Source organism: Bufo bufo, chromosome 3 (assembly GCF_905171765.1).
Source record: "Bufo bufo chromosome 3, aBufBuf1.1, whole genome shotgun sequence".
NCBI classification, from domain to species: domain Eukaryota; kingdom Metazoa; phylum Chordata; class Amphibia; order Anura; family Bufonidae; genus Bufo; species Bufo bufo.
The window spans coordinates 155,535,200-155,549,412 of record NC_053391.1 but is presented as its reverse complement, the minus strand read 5'-3'; the positions used below and the strand labels follow the sequence as shown (position 1 = coordinate 155,549,412).

Here is a 14,213-nt window from a genome sequence, read left to right as displayed (position 1 = left end):
TGCTACGTACTCCTTCACCATCTTTACAAAATGTTTCCCTCCTTGTGAAAATAGGCTGTGCATCAGGTTGAGGGTGCTGGCGGGGTGTCATAAAACTGTCCCAGGCTTTGGAGAGTGTTGCCCTGCCTCTGTTGGAACTGCTGTGTGTTCCCCTTGTCTCCCCTCCTCGGATGACCAAGGAACTACGTACTCTTCAGCCAGCATTGTCAGCTTGAAATTTTTTAAGCTATTTTTCCACAAGGACCTTCTGGTAGTGCAACATTTTGCTCATCCTCTCCACCACAGGAATAAGAGATGAAAAGTTATCTTTGTAGCGGGGGTAGAGAAGGGGGAACAACCAGTAATCGTTGTTGGCCAAAATGCGTACAATGCAAGGGTCACGGGAAAGGCAGCCTAACAAAGTAATCCATGTGTGCCAGAGTCCCAACAGACAAGACTTCGCTGTCCTCATCAGGAGGATGACTCTCAATCTCCTCATCCTCTTCCTCCTCTTCTACCCATCCACGCTGAACAGATGGAATAAAACTTCCATGGGTACTACCCCCGTAGCGGAGGCAACCATCTCCTGATCCTCCTGCTCATCATCCAATTCACGCTGAGGGTGGTCTGGCTATCACCCTGTGTACTTTCTTCCCCAATTTCCACCTCTTCCACATGCAAAGCGTCTGCCTTAATTGTGAGCAGTGAGCGTTTAAGTAGTGTCTAGAAGTGGGATTGTTACGCTGATAATAGCGTTATCGCAGCTCACCATCTGTGTTGATTCCTCAAAGTTTCTTAAAACCTCACAGAGGTCAGACATCAATGCCCACTCGTCGCTTGTACATAGCTGAAGCTGACTGGAAAGACGATGACCATGTTGCAGCTGGTATTCCACTACTGCCCTCTGCCTCTGGTGCTCACAAAGCCTGGCCAACATGTGGAACGTGGAGTTCCAGCGTGTGCTCACGTCGCACAACAGTCGGTGAGCTGGCAATTGTAAGCGCTGCAGCAGCGTTGCCAGACCGGCGGAAGCTGACGATGACTTGCGGAAATGGGCACAAACGCGGTGCACCTTCACCAGTAGCTCAGGCAAATTGGGGTAGGTTTTGAGAAATCGCTGAACCACTAGGTTGAACACGTGTGCTAGGCATGGTATGTTGGCGAGCTTGCTGAGCTTCAAAGCCGCCACCAAGTTACTGCCATTATCAGACACAACCACACCTGGTTCTAGGTTGAGTGGCGAGAGCCACAGCTCAGTCTGGTCCCTTATCCCCTGCAACAACTCTGCGGTGGTGTGCTGTTTGTCACCTAAGCAGAACAGTTTTAGCATGGCCTGTTGCTGCTTCCCCACTGCAGTGCTACACTGCTTCCAGCTAGTGACTGATGTCTGACTGTTGCTGGAAGATGGTGGAAGTGGAGGAGGAGGAGGAGGAACCATTAATGTAGGTGGGGGGCAGAAACCCTGATCAAAGTAGGGCCCGCAGTAGCACCTGTGCCATCCCAGGGTACGACTCGCTCCTGACCTCCACAACGTTCACCCAGTGTACCGTCAGGGAAATGTAGCGTCCCTGGCCAAAAACACTTGTCCATGTGTCAGTCATTAAGTGGACCTTCCCAATAACTGCATTGGTCAGGTCACGGGTGATGTTACGGGACACATGCTGGTGTAAGGCTGGGACTGCACAACGTGAAAAATATTGGTGGATGGGGACAGAGTACCGCAGGACAGCCGCCGCCATCAGGCTGCGGAAAGCCTCAGTGTCCACAAGCCTAAATGGCAACATTTCCAGGGCCAGCAATGAGCACATTTTGTGCTATGGTCTGTGGGTGGGTGGCTGGGTATTTGCGCTTTCGTTCAAAGGCCTAGGGTATAGACATATGTACACTGCACTGGGACCCAGAAGTGGAAGTGCTTGCGGGCCTGTTTGGTGTGACCCGCCTTCTCCCTTTTGCCACCCCACTGCCTTTTCCAGCCTGTTGCGGTGCTGCGGATCCCTTCCCCTCTGTACTGCTGTCTTCACTCAGCTTGCCACCTTCCCAGGTTGGGTCAGTGACTTCATTGTCCAACACCTCCTCTTCCACTCTGGTCATCCTCCTGACTTTTTGACCTAACAACAACCTCAGTTATTGACAACTGTGTTCTCATCCTCATCATGAAACTCTTGAGACAATAATTGCCGTTGACTTATTGGCAACCGGGTCTCATCATCATCATCCACATTGTGAAACACTAATTGCCGTTCCCCACTGTCATCTTCTTCTGACTGCTCCAGAGTTTGGGAATCAGGGCACAAGATCTCCTCATGTCCCTCTTCAAGCAGGCTTGGCAAGAGGCTCAAATCAAGGAATGGCAATGAAAACAGCTCCTAGGAATATCTGAGTGTGGGATCACTTGTTTGCCAAGACTCTCCATGGTGGGTAAAAGGAGTATCAGGGTGAGGATTCTGTTGACCAGACTCTTGGCTACTGAGACTGGACTTTGTGGAAGACAGGGTGGTGCTTAACCGACTGGAAGCATTATCTGCTGCAATCCAACCTACCACCTGGTCACACTGGTCTGACTTCTGCAAACTGGGACATAAAGCTAGGTTTTCTAGATAAGTGTGTTTCTTGTGCTCTGGCAGCAGGCACAGTTTCACCGCACCCAAGGCCACAACCTCTGCGTGCACCATCAGCAGCATGGCCACTTCCCCGTCCCTTACTGCTCGCCTTGCGCATATTAAATGGTATATATGCTTGCAAGTATGTCACACGTACATTAGCACAGGATTTGTAAGTATATGCTCAAAAAAAATACACAGAATGCCACAGATATTTTAAGGATGCGCACACGTTAAACAGGAGGTATAGCACAAGTAATGTTGCTGTCACCACCTCCTAATAAAAAATTACACTGAATGAATGTCACTGGTATTTAGGATACGCACACGTTAAACAGGAGGTATAGCGCAAGTAATGTCGCTGTCACCAGTGGCTAATAAACAATTTCACAGAATTAATGTCACTGATATTTCGGATGGGCAAACGTTATACAGGAGATGTAGCGCAGGTAATGTCGCTGCCACCAGCAGCAAAAAAATTTGACTGATATTTCGCATACGCAAACGTTATACAGGAGATGTAGCGCAGGTAATGTAACTGTCCGCTGTGGACACCGTCTACGGAAAAAGTACACTGGATGTCACAGATATTTTTAGGCTGCGCACACGTTAGACAGGAGATGTAGCGCAGATAATATTGCTGTCACCAGCGGCGAAAAAAGTTACACTGAATGTCACTGATATTTCGGATGCGCTAACGTTATACTGGAGATGTAGCGCAGATAATGTCACTGCTAGCAGCAGGAAAAAAATTGGACTGATTGTCACTGATATTTCGGATACGCAAACGTTATACAGGAGATGTAGCTCAGGTAATGTAACTGTCTGCAGCAAACACCGTCTATGAAAAAAGTACACTGGATGTCATAGATATTTTTAGGCTGTGCACACGTTAGACAGGAGATGTAGCGCAGATTATGTTGCTGTCTGCAGCGGCCAAACAATTGCAAGCTATTTAGCGCAGGTTGCGCTAAAAATATATATTGCTGTCAGATACAACTATAGTCCTTAAAAGGACTTTTGGGTCTATAACAAGTATAAAAAGTAAAATATTGCTATTTCAATCCCTACACTATCTCTCTATTCTGCTCTCCAGCTCTCCCTGACTAAAACTGAGCCGAACACGTGTCATCGGGTGCTATATAGCACCCGATGACACGTTCCGGCCAGCCAAACACTGTAATGCCAGCAGTCAACATGGCTACGGCATTACAGTGAATGGCAGTACTTACTCATATGTTTCTTGGGTGTGGCCAAACACCGCGATGTGCCGAGCATGCTCGCCCAACACTAGGCTGCAACACTTTGGCCTAAAAAAAGGCTGCAGTACTCGCCAGTGACATCACGTTCTGTCACATGTTCTATGTGCAAATCAGCCCCATTCAAGTCAATTGCCCTGGGCTACAATACCAAACGCAATCATTATACAATGTATGGAACTGTGCTTCGTAAGCTGGGAGGAGTCTGCAGTCCTCTTCTCACCAGAGTGCTGCAACCTCTTCAAACAGGTGATTATTGAAAGTGTCAGGAATCGGACCCCCATTATCCTGAGGATAGGTCATCAATATTGTACTTCTGGAAAACCCCTTTAAAAGTCCATTTAAGTTTGTTGCATCTTGTTATGGTCAAGTTAAAGTTTCCTACACCCTTATATCAGCATAGACAATTCTCCAAGGAAGAGCTGTAGTCGGTCCTTTACTCACAGAATTATAAATTGTCATCACTGTCATATATCAATGGTTTATTGGTTGAAAAAGGGTATGGTACTATTCATTTGGACCAATTAACCAAAAAGAAGAAAACTGGCTATGCCCATACAAATTTTTACCCGAAAGCCAAACAGACTTCAGTCATCTTCCATTCACATTGGGGCTGATAGAAATAACCGAGCCAGCACTAGACGTAAATAGAGCAGTGGCCACACTTGTGCGGTGAGCTTTACACTAATTTCTAATGGACTTCTGAAAATAGCCAAGCGCCACTCCCATAGAAATGAAAGGAGGGCAGTTGCACATGCTCAATCCATTTTCCTTCATTTTTCATGCTACGTTTTTGAGATAGCTGCTGGTAACAAAGATTTGACCCACAACTATCAGACATTGGTGACATATTCTAGCGATATGCCACAAATGCTTGAGATAACACAAATAGGGTTGAGCGAACCCGAACTGTAAAGTTCGGGTTCGTACCGAACTTTAGGATTTTTGGACCCCGGACCTGAACCCGAACATTTCAGTAAAAGTTTAGGTTCGGTGTTCGGCGATTTATTGGCCCTTTTTGAAAGGCTGCAGAGCAGCCGATCAACAAGCCTTTAACTCTGTGCCCTTAGAAGCCATCACAGCCATGCCTACTAATGGCATGGCTGTGATTGGCCAGTGCAGCATGTGACCCAGCCTCTATGTAAGCTGGAGTCATGTAGCGCTGCATGTCACTCTGCTGTGCTTACTGTAGGGATAGGATGCTGCTGCTGTGAGGGAGAGAATAGGAAATAATCTTTAATCTGAAGTGCTTGTTAACGCAGCGATCTACATAGATTTAATTATGTACGTGCAGTGCACAATCTTTTTACCCTGCCCTGAACCCTGTGACAGAGAAAAATAACTTTTATCCGTCTGTTAGTTAGGTGGGCGGCGGCGGCCATTTTATGCAAGCTCAGTGCACCAGCACAGCATATGTGCTTTTGTGACATTCAAATCTAAGCTTGAAATACTGCAATAATAATCTGGGTTTAAAAAAAACACCAATTTTTGGCAATATCCTACATCTGATGCCTTTGCAGCATTTGTCAGTGTGCAATAAATACAGCAATAATTTTCTGGGTTTTAAATAAAACACCCTTTTTGGGCAAAATACTCAATTTTACAGCCCTTGCTGCATCTGTACGTGTGAAATTCAAGCCTTATATAGTGCTGTCATATTCTGTTATTAAAAAACCACCCTTTTCGGCCAAAGTACTTAATATTGCACTATTTGCTCCATCTGTTATTTTTAAAACAAGCTTGAAATACTTCAATAATTTTCTGGGTTTTAAAAAACACCCATTTTTTGCAATACCCTCCATCTGGGGCCTCTGCCGCATTAGTCAGTGTGCAATTAAGTTAGAAATACAGCTATAATTTTCTGGGTTTTAAAAAACACCCATTTAGGGCAAAATACTTAATTTGTGGCCTTGTCTGCATCTGTCATTGTGAGATACACCATTTACATACTGCTGTGCTATTCTGGTATTAAAAAAACACCCATTTTGGGCAAAAATCATAATTTTGCAGCCTTGTCTGCATCTGTACGTGTGAGATACACCCTTTACATACTGTTGTTCTGTTCTGTTATTAAAAAAAAACACCCATTTTGGGCAAGATCCTAAATTTGAGAAATATGAGGAGAGCGTAAAATAAGGGACGTGGACCGGGTCGTGGTGCTGCTGGTGGAGCTCCTGTTGCAGGGAGAGAACATGGTCAATCTGTGCCAGCTACGCGCACAAGTGAAACAGCTTCCTCAGGTGCAAGTAGGCGACAGAACCTTCAGCGGTATTTGGTTGGGCCTAATGCGTCTCTACGAATGGTGAGGCCAGAACAAGTACAGGCGATAGTAGATTGGGTTGCTGACAGTGCCTCCAGTTCTTTACATTGTCTCCCACCCAGTCTCCTGCTGAAAGATTAGAGTTGAAACCTGCAGCCGATGTCCATCAGTCTTTCCTCTCCCCCCATTGCTAATCAGCCAAGCAGTAAGAGCCCCAAATCATGCAGCAGTCTCTTCTGCTTTTTGATGACTCTGCTAGCAGGGTTTCCCAGGGCCATCCACCTAGCCCTGCCCCATAAGTGGAAGAGATTGAGTGGACCGATGGCCAACCACTTATGTTACAAGATGAGTACATGCGAGGACCATCGCAGCATGTCTCGGATGATGACGAAACACAGGTTCCAACAGCTGTGGCTTTCGAAAGTGTGCCGACTGACAAGGAGGGCAGGGGTGAAGACTGAGTGGAAGATGATGTGGAGGGTGATGAGGTCCTCGACCCCACATGGAATCAAGGTCATGCGAGTGACCTGTGTAGTTCGGAGGAAGAGGCGGTGGTCACACAGAGCCACCAGCACAGCAGAAGAGGGAGCAGGGTGCAAAAGTGGAGCGGCCGTCCCCTAGACAGTACGCCTGCTACTGCCCACCGCAGCAAGGGAACGAGCACACCAAAGCCAGCTCCAAGGAGTTCTCTGGCGTGGCAGTTCTTCAGACAATTTGCTGACAACAAAACACGAGTGATTTGCATGCTGTGCAATCAGAGCCTGAAGCGAGGCATAAACGTTCTCAACCTGAGCACAACCTGCATGACAAGGCATCTAAGTGCAAATCACGAGCTGCAGTGGAGTAGACACCTTAAAAACCAAGAAAGGTCTCTGGCTCCTCCTGCTTCCTCTTCTGCTGCTGTCACGGCCTCTTCATCCACCTCTGGAGTGACAGTGCCACCTGCCACCCTGCAAACAGAAGATCTGCCAGCAACACCACCACCTGGGTCACCAAGCATCTCCACAATGTCCCACGGAAGCTTTCGGCTCTACTTCTCCCAAACATTGGAGCGGAAGAGGAAGTAGCCTCCTACCCACCCGCGATCCCTGGCCCACAATGCCAGCATTTCAAAATTACTGTCCTTTGAAATGCTGTCATTCTGTCTGGTGGAGGCGGAGAGTTTTAAAAGCCTTATGGCCTTAGCTGTCCCACAGTACGTCGTGCCCAGCCGCCACAACTTTTCCAGGTGTGCCATCCCTTCCCTGCACAACTAAGTTAGGGATAAAATCAGGTGTGCACTGTGCAACCCCATCTGTGACAAGGTCCACCTAACTACGGATAAGTGGACCAGTAAGCACGGTCAGGGACGTTATATCTCCATAAGAGCACACTGGGTAAATGCAGTGGCGGCTGGGCCTGAGGCGTATAGCAGTTTGGCGCATGTCCTTCCACCACCGAGGATTGCAGGGCACTTCAGTTTGCCTCCTGTTGCTTCCTCCTCCTACTCTGCTTTCTCATCCTCTACCGGCTCCTCATCCGGTCAGCGTAACACCTTCAACACCAACTTCAGCACAGCCAGGGGTAAACAACAGCAGGCAGTTTTAAAACTTATCTGTTTGGGGGACAAACCCCACACCACGCAGGGGCTGTGGACGGGTCTTGTAACAACAGACCGATGAGTGGTTGGTGCCAGTGAGCCTCAAGCCCGGCCTGGTGTTGTGAGATAATGGGCGAAATCTCGTAGCAGCTCTGGGACTAGCCAGTTTGACGCACATCCCTTGCCTGGTGCATGTGCTGAATTTCGTGGTGCATAGGTTCCTTATAACTTACCCCGATATGTCAGAGCTGCTGCATAAAGTGTGAGCCGTCTTGGCGCGCTTTCGGCGTTCTCACCCTGCTGCTGCTTGCCTGTCAGCGCTGCAGCGTAACTTCGGCCTTCCTGCTCACCACCTCATATGTGACGTGCCCATAAGGTGGAAATCCTTCTTGCACATGCTGGCCAGACTGTGCGAGCAGCAGCAGGCCATAGTAGAGTTTCAGCTGCAGCACGCACGGGTGAGTCGCTCTGCGGAACAGCACCACTTCACCACCAATGACTGGGCCTCCATGCGAGACCTGTTTTCCTTGTTTTGAGTACTCCACCAACATGGCCAGTGCCGATAACGCTGTTCTCAGCGTTACTATCCCACTTCTATGCCTCCTTGAAAAAACGCTGCTGGTGATGATGGAAGAGGATATGGCACAGGAGGAGGAGGAGGAAGAGGGATAATTTCATCGGGTGTCCGGCCAGTTATTCACAATTGGCTCCGAGGGTGGGTTCCTGCACCCACAAAACGCCAGGTACACAATTGTCCAGCTAGGGCACAGTTCTGGAGGATGAAGAGGTAAAGGATGAGGAGGAGGAGATGGAGGAAGAGGAAACGTGTTCACAGCAGGGTGGCACCAAAAGCAGCTCATAGCCATTACTGGTGCATGGCTGGGGGATACAGAGGACACAGACGATACACCTCCCACAGAGGTCAGCTTTTCGTTGTCTCTGGGCAGCCTGGCACACATGAGCGATGACATGCTGCAGTGTCTCCGCAACGACCGCCGAGTTGCCCACATTCTAACTTGTGCTGATTACTGGGTGGCCACGCTACTGGATCCCCGTTACAAGGACAACGTACCGTCCTTAATTCCGTCACTGGAGCGTGATCGTAAGATGCGCACGTACAAGCGCACGCTGGTAGACACGCTGCTGGTGGCATTCCCACCTGACAGCGGGGGCACAGTGGAAGCACAAGGCGAAGGCAGAGGACGAGGTCACCAACGCAGCTGGGGCACCGCCAGCACCTCAGAAGGAAGGGTTAGCATGGGCAAAATGTGGAAAAGCTTTGTCAGCACGCCACAACAACCAGCACCACCAGCTGATATGGAACGTCTTATCAGGAGGCAGCATTTCACCAACATCATGGAGCAGTATGCGTGCACACGCCTACACGTACTAAATGACGGGTCTGCCCCCTTCAACTTGTGGGTCTCCAAATTGGGCACATGGCCTGAGCTTGCCCTTTACGCCTTGGAGCTGCTGGTCTGCCCTGCAGCCAGTGAATTGTCTGAACGTGTGTTTAGCACGGCAGGGGCGTTATCACAGACAAGCGCAGCCACCTGTCCAATATGGACGAGCTCACTTTCATTAAAATGAGCCAGGCATGGATCCCACAGGACTTGTCTGTATCTTGTGCAGAATAGACATGTATACCGGCCTTAACCAGTCATTGTTATACTACAGCGCAATTGCTGATTCTTGTATTTTTGATATTTCACACTATTTTGGAGTGTATCCTAATAAAAATAAAATAAAATAATTAAAACCAAAAACCAGTGTTGGCAACCTCGTCTTCCTCCACCGCCGCTTCCACCTACACCGCTACGTCCACCACCTCCTCAAACTCCTACTCCATATGGACCTCCACCTCATAAATCAAGTTTATTTTTTTTTTATTTGTACGTATTTTATTTTATGCAATTTCACTAATTTGTCTGTTACATTTTAGTGTGAAATTCACCAATTTTTGGGTGTGATATAACACTGCTATATCTAGTAGACAGGTAACATTTCATTAATTTGTCTGTTACATATTCAGTTGAAATTCACCAATTTTTGGGTGCGATATACCCCTGCTCTACTTAGTAAACAGGCAACATTTCACTAATTTGTCTGTTACATATTCGGGTGTAATTCACCAATTTTTGGGTGTGATATTCCACTGCTATACCTAGGTAAAAAAAAAATCATTAATTTTTCTGTTAGAATCTTGGGTGACATTATACCATTTTTGCTGTGAATAAACCCCTGCTCTGTATTAGTGACAGGGACCGAAATTTTTTAAAATCTGTTCCATTGGTGGGTGACAATAACCCATTTCTGGCAATGAAAAACCCCTGCTCTGCATAAGTGACAGGGAATTAAATTTGTAAAATTCATCTTTAATTGGCCCTTTCATTCGATCCTTCTGCTCTAATAATTTGTCCCACATTTCAGCTCGATCACATTGCAGCCATTGACCTCCCTTGGTAGTGGTCTCCCTTTCTCACGCTCCCTCTCCGGCGTGGAACCCTGATTTGCCGATAACCGTGATCAACATGGTAGGCTCAGAAAAGAAAGTTGATAGATAAGATATCCAAATTGATCGTGGATGTCACGGGGACGTGCGATCAGGCAGAAGTTATCTAGAGTCAACAAATCGGCAGAAGGGTCTCTTCTGTCTAACGTTTCCAAATCCAAAATACCCCAGAAAAATTCCCTATAATTTTTTATTAATCATTCCAATAACAGGGCATCTTAAGAGTCCTGTATTGTTGTTTATTGTCACTACCTCCTCGAGTCGGGAGTGGGTAATTGCCGCACGCCCCTTCCTTTCCTTCAATTCTTCAGTTTTAATAGCTTCTCCCACATTTCCGCTCGATCACAATTAAATTTCATCCATTGATCTCCCTTGGATGTGGTCTCTCTTTCTCGCGCTCCCTCTCCGGCGTGGAACCCTTATTCGCGCTAACCGTGATCAACATGGTAGGCGCAGAAAAGAACATCGAAAGTTGATAGAGCAGATATCAAATTGGATCGTGAACATCACGGGGACGTGTGACATGGTGGGGCAGTATGTTTGCACACGCCTACACGAACTGACTGATGGTTCTGCCCCGTGCAACTTCAGGGGTCTCCAAATTGGGCACTTGGCCTGAGCTTGCCCTTTACGCCTTGGAGGTGCTGGCCTTCTCTGCAGCCAGTGTATTGTCTAAACGTGTATTTAGCACGACTGGAGGGGGTTATCACAGGTTATTTTTCCCAATGCTTTGCGGTGTACCCTAATTTAAAAAAATTAAAATAAATTAAAAATCAAAAAGCAGTGTATGCTACCTTCTCCTCCTCCACTGCCGCTTCCACCTACACCGCCACATCCACCGCCTCCTCAACCTCCTACTCCATATGGACCTCATCCTCCTAGATCAAGATTATTATTTTTTTATTTTTATGTATTTTATGTTATTTAAAATCACTTCCCTATCCACATTTGTTTGCAGAGCACTTGCCATCCTCTTAACCAAATTTTGATGTCATTTGCAGCCCTCTAGCCCTTTACATGGCATTTTTACAGCAATTTTAGTGCCCAAAAGTTCGGGTCCCCATTGACTTCAATGGGGTTCGGGGTCAAGTTCGGGTCCCGTGTCCTTTTTTGTGAAGTTCGGCTGAACCCGTCGAACCCGAACATCCAGGTGTCCGCTCAACTCTAAAGACAACTCATTTAATTGTTATTTAGTCCTTTAGGTACAAAAACATCAAGAAAATAACAAATTGTTTTATCTTTAATAGTTAGGGTCAACATACATGTCTTCAACAGGGACACAGTGATGCTTGAAAGTCTGCGAACCCTTCAGTATTGCTAGTTCTGGATAATTTTTTATTTATTATTTATTTTTTAAATGCTTTATTTGAAAAACTCAAATTACATTAAATAGAAAAAACATTGCTTTCCTCCATACATAGCAAATTAATTATAATGTTAAAACGAGGTCACAAGGTGAACTAGATATTCCTTCTTAAGTTATATACATCCTGTACTACCGTTCTAAATGCATTTAAACAATATAGTTGTCCCACAAATTCTATTTCATGTTGTAATTCCCTTTCTCTACTTTATATCGCTCCCCCCTCTCTTTTTTCCATACTTTCCCCCCTCCCCCTCTTGCATCCCCCCTCTCTCCAAATATAGGGAGAGGAGGAAAACTAACACACAAAAAAAAATAAAAGAAGAGTGAAAAAAAAACCTGTATAAATTTGACCTAAAACTACATCATAATTTTACCCAAGTCCTAAAAGAACAGTAGATTACGATAAACCACATCAAACAAATGAATTGTTTATTTGCAGTTATTGCTGCACAAGGGAGTGACACCAGATCCTGAAAGCAAAGGTTCACATACTTTTGCCACTCATGAACGTGATATTGGATCATTTTCCTCAATAAATAAATATCCAACTCTAATATTTTTGTCTCATTTGGTTATTTATATCTACTTTTAGGTCAAATTTATACAGAAATATTACAAATTCTGAAGGGTTCACAAACTTCCAAGCACCACTTGGGGTTAGTTAATTTTATCGAGTGTTAGATTGATGCTCATTGATGTGTTCACATAAAGACTTAGGGGGTTACTAACAGAAATAAGTCTATATTAGGTGTATTGCTGGCGCAGATTGAGGCACAAAGGTTCTTAGCTTCGCAATCTGCAACTTTTCACCGCTCATGCCAGGTGGCAGGCCCATCTCATTCATCATTATCTACACCTGTTTTATCCTATGGATAGGTCATCAGTATCTGATCGTTGGGGGTCTGACGCCCAAGACCCTTGCAGATCAGCGGTTTGAAAAGTCACTGTTGCTCACAGTAGAGCCGCAGCCTTATCTCTGCTCACCAAGCACAGCGCCATCCCTTTGATAGTGGCTGTGCTTGGTACCACAGCTCAGCCCTATTCACTTCAATGGGCCTGAGCTGCATCTAGGCCATGTGATGGATGAACAGCCCTTTCAAACAGCTAATGACCTGCACAGCCGCAGTCAGCGCTGACCACAGCACGTGCGATGTTCGTGCAGGGAGGAAGCAGCCATTGGGTCTCTGCGCTGCTGTGACGGGGACCCGATGGCATGGAAGGCAGCACAATGCCTTCCTTAGGCATCATGGCTGCCTTCCGGGAGAGCCTGTGATAGGTTTTCAGTAGTAAAATCTCAGAAAATACCTTTAACCCCTTCATGCCCAGCGGCATACATGTACGGCACGCTGATCAGGCGGGTGCAGGAGATGCGCCCGCCCGATCAGCGAAAAGGGTTCGGCAGTCACTGATAGCCAGACCCCTGCTGTATGTGCCGGCATCAGTGAAATCACCGATGCTGGCACATTAACCCCTGCACAGCTGCAGTCAGCGCTGACCACGGCACGTGCGATGTCCGTGCAGGGAGGAAGCAGCCATCGGGTCCCCGTGCTGCTGTGACGGGGACCCTATGGCATGGAAGGCAGCACAATGCCTTCCTTAGGCATCATGGCTGCCGTCCGGGAGAGCCTGTGAGATCAAGCCCCCTGAATCTCACAGGCAGGAAGGCTATAAGTGTATTACAGTGTGTAATACACTTACAGCCAATGCATGACAATACAGAAGTATTGTCATGCATTGTAAAGGTCATCAGTCACCCAAAAGTTGAAGTCCCAGAGTGGGACAAAAAAGTCAAGTGAAGAAAAAAGTAAAAAAAATAAATTTTTACAAAAAAATTCAGTTTCAAGAGAAAAAAAAGCGTCCTTTTCCCAAAAAAAGAAAAAAAAATTGAATCGCCGCATCCGTAACAGCCTACTCTAAAAAAAATACCACATGACCTAACCCCTTAGATGAACACCGTAAAAAAAGATAAAATAAAAACGGTGCAAAAAAAGCTATTTTTTTGTCATCTTACATCGCTAAAAGTGCAACACCAAGCGATCAAAAAGGCGTATGCCCCCCAACATAGTGCCAATAAAACCGTCATCTCTGCTCACAAAAATTATACCCTACCTAAGACAATCGCCCAAAAACTGAAAAAACTATAACTCTCAGAATATGGGGACACTAAAAACATGATTTTTTTTTGTTTCAAAAATGATATTATTGTGTAAAACTTAAATAAATAAAAAAAAAGTAGACTAGGTATTGCCGCGTCCATAACAACCTGCTATATAAAAATACCACATGACCTTAGGTGAACACCGTAAAAAAAAAAAAAAAAAAGAAAAACCGTGCCAAAAAAGCCTTTTTTTTTTCACCTTACGTCACAAAAAGTGTAATAGCAAGCGATCAAAAACTTATATGCACCCCAAAATAGTGCCAATAAAACCGTCATCTCTTCCCGCAAAAATGATATCCTACCTAAGACAATAGCCCAAAAACTGGCTCTCAGAATATGGAAACACTAAAACACAATTTATTTTTTTGTTTCACAAAGGATATTATTGTGTAACACTTAAATAAATAAAAAAAAGTAGACATATACAAAAGTAGGCAAGGAACCACGTTGAAATCAACTTCAGTGTTTTGTTCACACTTAGCAAAAACATCACAGTCTTG

The 14,213-nt window shown here is 45.9% G+C and overlaps 1 protein-coding gene across 5 annotated transcripts in view; it reads left to right on the top strand.

The window, feature by feature from the left end:
* LOC120994857 (interleukin-5 receptor subunit alpha-like) overlaps nucleotides 1-14,213 on the top strand; it is an 87,506-nt gene that overhangs the window by 32,787 nt on the left and 40,506 nt on the right. The gene's annotated exons all lie outside the window — the stretch shown is intronic.